The sequence below is a fragment of the Rattus norvegicus genome, chromosome 2 (genome assembly GCF_036323735.1).
Source record: "Rattus norvegicus strain BN/NHsdMcwi chromosome 2, GRCr8, whole genome shotgun sequence".
In the NCBI taxonomy this organism is placed as follows: Eukaryota; Metazoa; Chordata; class Mammalia; order Rodentia; family Muridae; genus Rattus; species Rattus norvegicus.
In genome coordinates this window covers 3,573,634-3,586,753 of record NC_086020.1, presented here as the reverse complement: position 1 = coordinate 3,586,753, position 13,120 = coordinate 3,573,634, and the positions used below count along the sequence as shown (strand labels likewise).

The following is a 13,120-nucleotide window of genomic DNA, read 5'->3' as shown; positions in this document are numbered from 1 at the left end:
GTTCACTGGCCCAGCCGAACATGTGCAGCCGGGTTGAATCCTCTGGCGGACTGTGCTGACCCCACCAGTTTACCTCTTAACGATTTCACGCCCTCTTGAACTCTCTCTTCAAAGTTCTTTTCAACTTTTCCTTACTGTACTTGTTGGCTATCAGTCTCCTGCCAGTATTTAGCCTTAAATGGAGTTTACCACCCTCTTTGGGCTGCATTCCCAGGCAACCCGACTCTGGGAAGGCCCGCGCCCGGCGCTCCTGGGGTCCGCTACCGGCCTCGATCCGAAGGACTTGGGCCCCCCACCAGCGGCGCAGGGGAGTGGGTCTTCCATACACCACATTTCCCGCGCCACGGCACGCGGCAAGGATTCAGTGATGGGCTCTTCCTTGTTCACTCACCATTACTGAGGGAATCCTGGTTACTTTCCCTTCCTCTGCTGACTAATATGCTTAAATTCAGCGGGTCTACACGTCTGATCTGAGGTCACTGTCGAGAGGGGAAGGAGGAAAGGAGGGCGCGAGTGCTGCTGCGGGCAGATAGACGGAGAGGAGAACGAGAGGGTGCCAGGGTCCCAGGCCAGGGCCTGCGACCTCTCTACCCCGGCCAGCTCCCACACCCCGGGGGCAAGTCAGGTCAGCGCATGGACCCCATGGTGTCCCTCTGGCTGGCGCCCGAGTGGTCGGCCCCCGGCAGAGGGAGGGGGGAGGAGAGGAACCTGAGACAGGCCCCCGCGGGTGAGGTATGGCCCCCACCCCATCCGACGCTTGCAGGTCACTCTCTCTCTGTGTGCACTGGCGGGTGCACAGTGGTGGTGGATGCACCGACCCCATGGGAAGGGCCTGCCTCCCACCAGATCAGAGGCAGGATGACCGACCCCGGAGAAGCAGCCCCTCTGGCGCCCAGGCACCCGACTTGCCCATGCCGACATGTCCACATGGTGGGGAGAGCGGGCGAGGACGGGAGCGGGAGTGGCGGGGCATGCAGGAAGGAGCCACAAGGAGGTTGGCCGGTGCGCGGTGCCAGTGGATGGGGAGGATGAGGCCCGCTCACACCAACCAGGCGTGGACGAACACTGGACACTGCCCATGTCTGTCCTTCCGGAGATGGATGGCCAAGGGGAGAGGCCCTGCGAGCAGAGTCCAAGCCGCGCGATGCGCCCATCCCCCAACCCCACCCTCCCGCAGCGGCAGCGAAACCGCAAGAGGGCGGCAATTGATCCTCAAGTGATTCTCAGACAGGTGTAGTCCAGGGAGGAACCCGGGGCCGCAAGTGCGTCCAAAGTGTCCATGATCAATGTGTCCTGCAATTCACATTAATTCTCGCAGCTAGCTGCATTCTTCATCGACGCACAAGCCAAGTGATCCACCGCTAAGAGTTGTATGGCTATGTGGGGTGTGAGCGGACTTGTATGGGTGCTAACACTGGCACAAGCTCCCCCGCCCGCCCCTGCTGCACTGGAAGAGAGGGGCCAATGGCGAGGCGGTTCCACCTCAGGCCGGCCAGCGGGAAACTAAAGGATACACGTGAAAAGAAAAAAAAGACAGGGTCGGGATCGGAAAGACGGGAAACAAGGGACATGGGACGCCGCTAACCAAGCACCGGGCGGCTTTGGGCAAGGGAGGTGCTGGAGGCGGCGGAGGAGGCAGAGGAGGGCACAGGGAGGTGTGGATGGAGGCAGAGGATGGAGGGAGAGAGAGAGAATGGAGGAGATCCCTCAATGGACCAGACCTGACACACTCCCCGCACCACTCCATAACAATCCCTGCTTTTCCCGAAATGCTCACTTGGCTTGCAGGCTGTGGCACGGGCCATGATGGCGACCAAGACACAGGGACACCCCTCCCGGTGAGAGGAGGGACTCACACAGGCCCAAGAAAGGACCAGACACCCCCTCGGCCTTCTCCATTAATGATCCTACCACTGGTTCACCTGCAGAAACCTTGTTAAGACTTTTACTTCCTCTAGATAATCAAGTTCCACTATCTTCTCAGCCCTCCCACAGGGCTATGGCCTGATGAGGCCTCACTAAACCATCCAATCGGCAGTAGCGAAGGGCTATGTGTACAAGGGACAGGGACTTAATCAAAGCAAGCTTATGACCTGCAATTACTGGGAATTCCTCTTTCATGGGGAATAATTGTAATCCCAGATCTCCATCACGAATGGGGTTCAATGGGTTACCCGTGCCTGCAGGCATAGGGTAGGCACATGCTGAGCCAGTCAGTGTGGTGCACATGCAGCCGAGGACATCTAAGGGCATCACAGACCTGTTATTGTTCAATCTCAGGTGGCTGAACACCACTTGTCCCTTTAAGAAGTTGGGGGACGCCGACTGCTCAGGGGGTCACGTAACTAGTTAGCATGCCAGAGTCTTCTTCCTTATAGGAATTAACCAGACATATCGCTCCACCAACTAAGAACAGCCATGAAACACCACCCAGGGAAGCGAGAAAGACCTATCAATCTGTCAATCCTGTCTGTGTCCAGGCCGAGTGAGGATTCCCGTGTTGAGTCAAATTAAGCTGCAGGCTCCACTCTTGATGGTGCCTTTCGGTCAATTCCTTTAAGTTTCAGCTTTGCAACCATACTCCACCGGAACCCAAAGACTTTGGATTCTCAGAAGATGCTTGACTATCCTGGGAATAACACCACCACGAACCCAGTCGACATCTGTTTAGTTATGTACCCCCATTTGTTTTACTTTTTCTTTCTCCATTTCTCTTTCTTTTTCTTTCATTAGGGGAGGGGATTGTTTTAATTCACATTTTAAATATTATCCCCTTTCCTGATTTGTCCTTTAGAAACCAGCTATTATTTCTGCTCATGCCTCCTGTTCTATGAGGGCAGTTCCTCAGTCACCCACTCACTCCTTCCAACCTGCCCATTCTGACAGTTCCCTACACTGGGGCATCAAGCCTTGACAGGACCAAGGACATTTGCTCCCATTGGTGCCTGAAAAGGACATCCTCTGCTTCATATGCAGATGGAGCCATAGGCTCATCCTTGTGTATTCTTGTGATGGTTGTTTAGTCCATGGAAGATCGAGGGCAGGGGTTTGGTTGGTTGATATTGTTCTTCTTATGGGGTGGCAAACCCCTTCAACTACTTCAGTTCTTTCTGTAACTCCTCTCTTTGGAACCTTGTTCTCAGTTCAATGGTTGACTGCAAGCACTCTCCCTTCTTCCCTCCCTCTCTTCTTCCCTCCCTCCCCACACCACTCTATGTTTGTATGTTTGTGTGTTTGTGCGTCTCTGTGTATGTGTGTGTGTGTGTGTGTCTGTCTGTCTGTCTGTCTGTGTGTCTGTCTGTATGTCTTTCTAAGTGAATGTCACTTTTCTTTTCTTAGATAAAGTGATGAGATAAGAGTCTTACCCAAGCTATTCAAATATGTCCTTTAGGCTGAGACCAGAGTATTTTTTCCCTCTGTTCTACTATTTATAGACATAATACTAGGAGCTTCTAGCCTCCATGTAATCCAACCTTCCAAGCTGACTGATTCAATATGGTTTCTCTTGGCATCTTCATGAGATGTTCTGCTTGGACTCACATTAACCTGGACAATATGTTACAATCTTCTGGATCCTTCTAATTCTCCAGCTTTTTCTGTTTTCCCCAGTGAATAGTTTGTTCTCTCAGAACCTGAATCTGTAAAAACATGTCCAGAAAACTTCCGTAAACCCATGCCACACACCACAACTTCTCTTTCTTGCTCTACTTCTCTCTGTCTTTCTTTTGTTTAGTTTTGTCTCTCTTTCTCTACTCTTGTGCATTCTCTTATTCCTAAGCTGTTCTCATGTGAATTGGGCACATTTTATCTGTGATACATTCTGTCACTTTTTTCTTTGAATTACTACTTTATCTGGCCCTCAATTATATGACACTTTCAAACATGGCTACTTCCTTATATAAACTAACCTTACAATGTACAATCATTTTCCTAATATTTATCTACCTAATTCTTACCTGGACCTATTGGTTGTAAAGAATTAACCTTTCAGGATGCCTATATTTATGGCAGAATCTTTCTGACCTTTCATATATGATGTCCTGTGTCTGAAAGATGAGGGTATTAGAATAAAATTATTTTACACATTTTCTAGAAGGTTGAAAGATTCAATTTAAGTCTTATTTTATGATCACATTAGCAGCCATCAGTCCAAAACAGAAAATCACTAAAACAAATCCTAGTTGCATGAGGTAGGGTGGGAAGATATCCCAGTGATTAAGCAGGCAGGAAATGTTAGAGAGACATGGAAAGAAGATTGTTTATTGGTCTATGTTTATCCCTTGCTCAGCCTGTGTTTTTATAAAAGCGTGAACAATACACCCAAGAGTGGGACAACCTGCAGGGAGTTGGGCCCTCCAACAAAATTACTGATCAAGAAAGTGCCCACAGGTTTTTTCATAGGACAATCTTATGAAGAATTTTTTCTCAGTTAAGATTTCTTCTTCCAAGTTATCTTTAGTTTTATATCACATCGATAAAAAACCTTCCTATATAGTTTGTAGGTGAGAGTTTGTGGATGTATATCTCTAAGCTTGTGTATTGAAGTGATATCATTAAAAATTTTACAAAAGAATGGCTAATAATAACCTCTGTTTGCGTTGTGTGTGTGTGTGTGTGTGTGTGTGTGTGTGTGTGTGTGTGTGTGTTTCTTTAATCCCGCAGGCTTTCGCCTGATTCTCGGTACCGTGTCAGTGAGGGCATTGGGCACTGACAGTGTATGTCAGTCTAATTTTTTTTTTGGTTCTTTTTTTTTTTTTCCGGAGCTGGGGACCGAACCCAGGGCCATGCACTTCCTAGGTAAGCGCTCTACCACTGAGCTAAATCCCCAGCCCATGTCAGTGTAATTATGTGTGTACATGTGTTTCTGCATGCCCACAGATATTATATGTATCATAATAGGGTATTAAAGAGGACAATGACTTAATCTAAAGAAATGCTTTAGATTATAGCACACACCAGCAAGAAAACATTCCTTTTTTTGGCATGGGGTAGCAATTGGGCTTGCAACAATAAATTATGAAATATACTAGGAAGAGTGAAATAGCTCAGTAGGTAAAGATATTTCTTGCCAAGGCTGTTAACCTTGGTTTGGTCCTTGGGACATACACAATGGAAGGAGGAAATGAATGCCATAAATTGTACTCTGTCATCCTGTATCCCTGTACATATGTGTGTTCCATTTCTCCCATTTCTGAAGCAAGAAAAAAATTACATACATGGAATTTCTGCCTTGTATTACAGAGCAACAGAACATAACATTGAGAATTAACAAAAGAGTCTACGGCCATACCACCCTGAACGCGCCCGATCTCGTCTGATCTCGGAGAATTAACAAAAGAATACAAACATAGTTCATATGAAGGCAACTTGGTCTTACAGAGATAAACTAAACAACTCCTGGATAAAATAAGTTCAGACTCATGAACATGTATTACTCAGATTGTTGAATCAAAAAACTTAAATATGGGGCATGTAGATTCCAGAGACTTTTCCACAGTGGAATTCTGTAACCAGGGAGACCAGACAATAGCACTTGTATTTGTATCACTTAGATTTATAGGGACCTTTCCTTGCATGGTAGAGGAATAGGCATCTACACTGAAATGTACTGTATGTAACTAGAGAAATAAAACAAAATGTTCTCCTTTATAACCAAATCAGGACTACGACTAGGAGATTCCAGGTTTCTTAGTCAAATCGTGAAATAGAATCAAGTGACCTTGTTCCAATATGATATTCTTCATTCTTTCTGAGATATGAGGTAGAGCATGAAAGACAATACCCCAAAACCTGGGTTTAGGGTAATATACTTTAAAAATGTCAGGTGTATGAGTCCAAGGGGATCTGACATCCATCAGGAGTCCTGGAATACTTCCACTGGACTCTCCACAGTGGTTGCCTGTGCAGGATTTAGTTACTGAATCAGCACTCATTTTTCAAATGTAGAAGACATCAAAATATAGACAATGGGGATCATTCTTATATTCATTTACAAGGCACCCCCACAAGTTTTCTATTGTCTTACTTGGAAAGAATATATTTAAAAGAGTAAAACAGAATTATTATACTCAAGGAAAAAGCTGTGTCAAAGAAACAAAACAACAATTAAAGGCAAAAGTCTATGTGTTTCAATAGTATGACTATAAGGAAAAGAAGTACACTTTAAGCAGCCATTGTTATCTTCTTCAAATTCATGGAGCATGAATGTTATAAAATGAATGATAAGATAGAATAACAATGTAGGTTTAGAAGCTAATTGAGAGAGGAGCAGAAATTAAAATCAAAGCAGCTCAGAGCATCAAAGAAGCCCGTGGTAAAACCAAATCTGCAGCAACACAATTGTAAACAATACCCATTATGGAAAAGTAAAAGACAATTCAAAAGGCACATTAGTGTATGTGATGGACACTTTTGTCAACTTGGATTTAGATGCCTCTAAATCTGGAGGGGTTTGTCTCCTATTGAGAAGCCAAAATGTTGTTCCCTTTCAGAAATATGAAGTAGATTGAATAATTTTACCCTCTTTGTCCTAGTTAAAAAAAATAAGGCCAGAAAATAATTTAAATTGTAAACGTTGGGGGGGGCTGTTTCTTTATTAAATTATGTGTGAATATTTGCCTGCATAGGGTTGCCTGTGGAGGCTAGAAAACGAAGGGTATTGGGTCCCTGAAACTGAAATTACCAGTGATTATGAGTCATCTTGTTCTTTGAATCTAACATAGGTCCTCTTCAAAAGTACAACATGTTCTTAACTTCTCCGTCAACTCTCCAGTCTCCTGTAAAAATAAGTTAAAAAAATGATTTCTGTTGCCTAAAGACAAGGAGGCTGAATGAATATAATGATACTGATGTTATTTTTAAAGATGAAATTCATTATGATAGACAATGGGCATAATATATCTAAAACTAAGAAAAGATAAAGTGCAAACAATAAGGAACAGTGTGCTGTATGAGAGATGTTGCAGGGTAAAAAATGACATGAAACTTTCTAAAGAGGCTTGAGTCTGCTTATAAGGTCACAGTACTTTGTGTGTACATGTTTGTGTGGGGGTACATGTGTCTGCAGGTGCATGTCCTCAGGTGTGAATAAGGAGGTCAAAGGTCAATACTGGGTATCATTCTCAGTCACTCTCTACTGTATTGATTTTGTGATGTGGTCTCAAGCTGACCATAGAATTACCAATTTACGTAGACTGGGGCTCTGTGAAGCCACAGGGTTTCTTTGTTCTCCATTTCACAGGCACCAGGATGATTAGCTTGGAACACAGTCCCATGACATTTTACATGTTCTCTGGAGACCGCACTTAGATCCTCATGCATGTATCAGAAATAATTTAGCAGAGGTGCTACCTCTTTCTGGCAGTGGCCATGTAGCTGCTGCAAGGAATAGCATATGAGTGCTTCAATGACAGGATTCTACTATGGCAAGTCCATGGAAACCACTTCTCAGTTGACAAGGTAAATTTGGTGGCCTTAATATTTAGTACCAAGTTTGCATGCCCTACAACATCTCCATTCCTTCATTGTACTGCACAAAGTCATTATCAAAACTGTAGCACTTCATCAGTCATGGACAAGGCCATCTGGAGTCACACAGACTAAGTCACTGTGGATGATTCTACATTTTTCTCAAAACTCTTTCAAGGCATAAAATGTTCTTCACCTCTTTTTGTATCTATCAATCCTCCAGATGTTACCATAAATCCTGGGAATTTGAGACTTATAATCATATCTTTAGAGAAGTACCCAGTCACACTGAGAAAGTCTGTGTCAGTTGTGGAGAGAGGTGGGTCCTGCTTACATAACTATTTTTAAGAAGCTATATCTGATCAGTGGAGACACAGAAAATGCAGAGATTATGTTGGATTAATAGAGACTTGAAAATGGCTCTTAGAATGATTACATCTTACAAAGATCTATATATTAGAAACTTGTCTAGAAGATCTGCTTTGTAAAATGAACTTGTCTGTCTGCAATTAAAAGGGAATTATGATAGGAGATAATAACTAGAGATAGTTTACCAACAAATGTTTTATTCGGTGTCTCACCATGCATAAAAATGTAACCAAGTTTGCTACCAGACAGGTATGTCTTCCTGTTCACAGGACATTCCTGGCCAGACATCTCTTTTGTCTTGCTGAAATTGCGCTTTTTAATGCAAAATAAGTTTAGGTGGTGACTGATCCAAGGAATGGGAGAAGGAGGAAGGGGAACTATTGGGGGACTTGTGTAAACATAGAGCTTTTGAAATGTGGATATTATGATTTCTTTTAATAATGTAAGCAATGATATCACTGCTTGGGTAAGCACAATTTTCATTGTATAAATATAGAAGGCTCAAGTTATTTGTGGCCACTTGCCTGAAAATCAAAAGATGGTCACTGTCTTCACTTTTGTTAACTCCCCTTCTCCATCTCAGGACCTAAACATTATAGCTAAAACTGGCATTGGCATCTTCTTGGTTCCTAAATTATAATTTTTTAAAAATTTTTATTGGATATATTTCTTTACTTACATTTCAAACATTATTCCCCTTCCCAATTTCCTGTATATAAGCCCCCATTCCCTCCCATCCCCATCCCCCTCCCCCATACAGGTATTCCCCCTATACATCCACTTTACACCCCCCATATTCCCCTGTACTGGTGGTCCAACCTTGGCAAGACCAGGGGCTTCCCCTTCCCCTGGTGCCCCTACAAGTCTATTCTCTGCTATATATGCGGTTGGAGTCCTGGATTATTCCATGTATAGTCTTTCGATCCTCGTTTAGGCCCTGGAAGCTCTGTTTGCTTGGCGTTGTTGGTTTGATGGGGTTGCATGCTCCTTCAACTGTTTGAATATTTCGTCTAATTCCCTCCAAGGGTCTTGTTCTCAGATCAGTGGTTTGCTGCTAGCATTGATTTCTGTATTGGACATCCTCTGGATGTGTCTCCCAGGAGAGATCGATATCCGGTTCCTTTCAATATGCATTTTATTACTTCATCAATCGTATCTAGTATACATATATATATATATATGTATATATATACATATATACACATATACATATACACATATATATACACACACATATATATATATATATATATATATATATATATATATATATATATATATATATATACATACACACATATATATCCCCTATATCCCCTTTTAAGGAGTGGGAGCATCTGAATTTTGGTTATCCTTCTTCTTGAGCTTCCTGTGGTCTGTGGATTGCATCTTGGGTAATTCGAGCTTTTTGGCTAATATCCACTTATCAATGAGTGAATACCAAGTGTGTTTTCCTGTGATTGAGTAAACTCACTCAGGATGATATTTTCTAGTTTATTCCATTTGCCTATGAATTTCATGAAGTCATTGTTTTTGATAGCTGAGTAGTACTCCACTGAGTAGATGTACCACTTTTTTGAATCCATTCCTCTTTTGAAGGGCATATGGGTTCATTCCAGCTTCTGGCTATTATAAAGAAGGCTGATATGAACATAGTGGAGCATGTGTCTTTGTTGTATGTTGGAACATCTTTGGGTATATGATTAAGAGAGGTATAGCTGGGTTCTCAGGTAGTGCAATCTCCAATTTTCTGAGGAAACTCCAGACTGATTTCCAAAGTGGTTGTTCCAGTTTGCAATCCCACTAACAATTGAAGAGTGTTCCTCTTTCTCCACATCCTCCCCAGCATCTGCTGTCAACTGAGTTTTTTATTTTAGCTTTTCTGAATGGTGTGATGTAGAATCTCAGAGTTGTTTTGATTTGCATTTCCCTGATGACTAAGGATGTTAAACATTTCTTTAGCTGTTTTTTGGCCATTCGATAATCCTCAGCTGAGAATGATTTGTTTAGCTATGTACCGTTTTTAATAGGGTTATTTCACTCTCTGGGTTCTAACTTCTTGAGTTCTTTGTATGTTTTAGATATTAGCCCTGTATCAGATGTAGGATTGGTAAAGATGTTTTCCCAATCTGTTGGTTGCCATTTCATCCTATTGACAGTGTCTTTAGCTTTACAAAAGCTTTGCAGCTTTATGAGGTCCCATTTGTCGATTCTTGATATTAGAGCATGAGCCATTGTTGTTTTATTCAGGATATTTTGCCCAGTGCCCATGTGTTTGAGACACTTCCTCATTTTTTCTTCTCTTAGTGTGAGTGTATCTGGTTTGATGTGGAGGGCCTTGATATACTTGGACTTAAGCTTTGTACATGGTAATAAGAATGGATCAATTTGCATTCTTCTACATGGTGACCTCCAATTTGTTGAAAATGTTATCTTTCTGCCATTGGATGGTTTTAGCTCCTTTGTCAAAGATCAAGTGACTATAGGTGTGTGGGTTTATTTCTGGGTCTTCACTTCTATTCCACTGATCTATCAGTCTGTCTCGGTACCAATCCCATATAGTTTTTATGATGATTCCTTTGTAATAATGCTTGAAGTCAGGGATGGTGATTCTCACAGAAGTTCTTTTAATGTTGAGTATAGTTTTCGCTATCCTGGGTTTTGCAAATTGCTCTTTTTATCTCTATAAAGAATTGAGTAGGGATATTGATGGAGATTGTATTGAATCTATAGATTGCTTTTGGCAAAATGGCCATCTTTACTATATTAATCCTGCCAATCCATGAGCATGGAAGACCTTTCCATCTTCTCAGTTCTTCCTCAAATTTTTCTTAAGAGACTTGAAGTTCTTGTCATGCAGATCTTTCATTTGCTTGGTTAAAGTCACACCAAGATATTTTATATTACTTGGGAATATTGTGAAGGGTGTCATTTCCTTAATTTTTTTCTCAGTCTGTTTATCCTTTGAGTAGAAGAAGGGTACTGAATTGTTTGAGTTAATTTCATACCTTGGCACTTTGCTGAAGTTGTTTGTCAGGTTAAGTAGTTCTCTGGTGGAACTTTTGGGGTCACTTAAGTATACAATTACATCATCTGCAAATAGTGATAATTTGATTTCTTCCTTTCAAATTTGTATCCCTTTGATCTCTTTTCACTGTCTGATTGCTCTGGCTATGACTTCGAATATTAGACTGAATAAGTAGGGAGAGAGTGGGCAGTCTTGTTTAGTTCCTGATTTTAGTTGGGTTGCTTCAATTTTTTCTCCATTTAGTTTGATGTTAGCTACTGGTTTGCTGTATATTGCTTTTACTATATACAGATATGGGACTTGAATTCCTAATTTTTCCAGGACTTTTATTATGAAGGGGTGTTGAACTTTGTCAAATGCTTTTTCAGCATCTAATCAAATGACCATGTCATTCTTATTTTTGGGTTAGTTTATATAGTGGATTACATTGATGGATTTTTGTATATTAAACAATCCCTGCATCCCTGGAATGAAGCCTACTTGAATATGATGGATTATCATTTGGATGTGTTCTTGAATTCTGTTTTAAGACATTCAAGGGTATTTTTGCATCAATAATCATAAGGGAAATTGGTCTGAACTTCATTTTCCTTATTGGGTCTTTGTGTGGTTTCAGTATAAGATTAATTGTATAATCTTATTATACAATTATTAATTCATAGAGGGAATTTAGGTGTGTTCCATCTCTTTCAATTCTGTAGAATAGTTTGAACAGTATTAGTATGAGGTCTTCTATGAAGGTCTGGTAGAATTCAGACCTGAATCCATCTGGGCCTGGGCTCTTTTTGGTTGGGAGACTCTTAACAATAACTGCTTCTATTTCTTTAGGAGTTATGGCGGTGTTTTAATGGTTCCTGATTTAGCTTTGGTACCTGCTATCTGTCTAGAAAATTTTCCATTTCCTCCAGATTTTCCAGTTTTGTTGAATATAGGCTTTTGTAGTAGGATGTAATTTTTTTAATATCTTCAGATGCTGCTGTTATGCCTCCCTATTCATTTCTGATTTTGTTAATTTGGATACACTATTTGTGACCTCTGGTTAGTCTGAGGGTTAATCTATCATTTTGATTTTCTCAAAGAACCAGCTCTTGGTTTTCTGATTCTTTGTATACTAATTTTTGTTTGTACTTGGTTTTCAGCTCTGATTTTGATTATTTCCTGCCTTCTACTCCACTTGGGTTTATTTATTTCTTTTTGTTCTAGAGCTTTTAGGTGTGCTGTCAACAGTGGCCCTTCGAATTGGGGGTGACTTGGAGGGGGCATTTTGGGTCTCCTTGGGTATTCCATTGTCTTTATAGGTGATATCTTCTGTCCTACTGTGGTCTTTATCTGGTTGGCTCTTTTAACCACTACCTCTAAGGAGAGATCTCCTTATTTGGATGGGGGAAGGTGGAGTAAAGGGAGAGGCAGGTGGAAGCTCCTTTGTTTTTTTAATGGAGACCTACCCTGGGGGCTGGGGGAGAGGGAGGAGCAGACAGACTGTTTAGTGTCTCATTTGAAGCCTTGGGGGTTTTCTGCATCAGCTGAGCCACAGAGCACATCCCCTAGGTGATACAGAACTTAGAAGTTTGACCACACTTACCCCACACTGCCACAGGGTAGATGTTGGGCTGTGGAAGGCTGCAAGAACACTGCCAGGGGTTTGGTGGGGGTGGTGGTGGTGGTGGTGGTGCAGGAACTGAGGAATTTTTTTTTAATGTTGTGTTTTTGTGTGTGTTGGTGAACTGTCTGTTACAGAAAAGAGGAGAAATGGTTTGTCCAATGGGAACATTCCCTTGGCCTATCCACCTTGGGGGATTCCACAGGAGTCCAAAAGGTTAAGCCTTCCTGCAGATTAAAGAATGAGCAGGTGCCCTGTGGCTTAAAGTGTCTGCTGCTTTACCAAGTTAGATAGGGAGTCTGCCAAAACTGATTGCAGGTTGTTTTGCAGGCTGTCAGGATTTAGACAGGGGCTAGAGGGACCTTCAGCCAACTCCAGAGAGTAGCTCTGGCCAGGAGCCTTCAGTTGCCCTTTCAGATTGACCTAAGCTTGAGATGGGGCTGACTGAAAACTCAGCAGGAAAAGATAGGTTGCTAGTCTCCAGAGTTGGGGGAGGTGACTCACCTTCCCACACTGCAGTTTTGTTGATCATTGTTCCAGCACTACATTGTAGGGCTCTGGTGCCAGAGTGCTCTCCGCAGTGATCTCTGACCAGGCTGGCTAGTTGTGTGGGTACAGGTTGAAAGACCCCCGGAGAGGATCTTTCCCTCAGGAGG

At 42.4% G+C, this 13,120-nt stretch overlaps 1 non-coding gene across 1 annotated transcript; it reads right to left on the bottom strand.

Moving 5' to 3' along the window:
* Positions 1–1,217: 1,217 nt before the first annotated feature.
* Positions 1,218–1,370, bottom strand: LOC120101109 (5.8S ribosomal RNA). Its single transcript, XR_005501522.1, has one exon. It is a non-coding gene; the product is annotated as a 5.8S ribosomal RNA (ribosomal RNA).
* Positions 1,371–13,120: the final 11,750 nt, after the last annotated feature.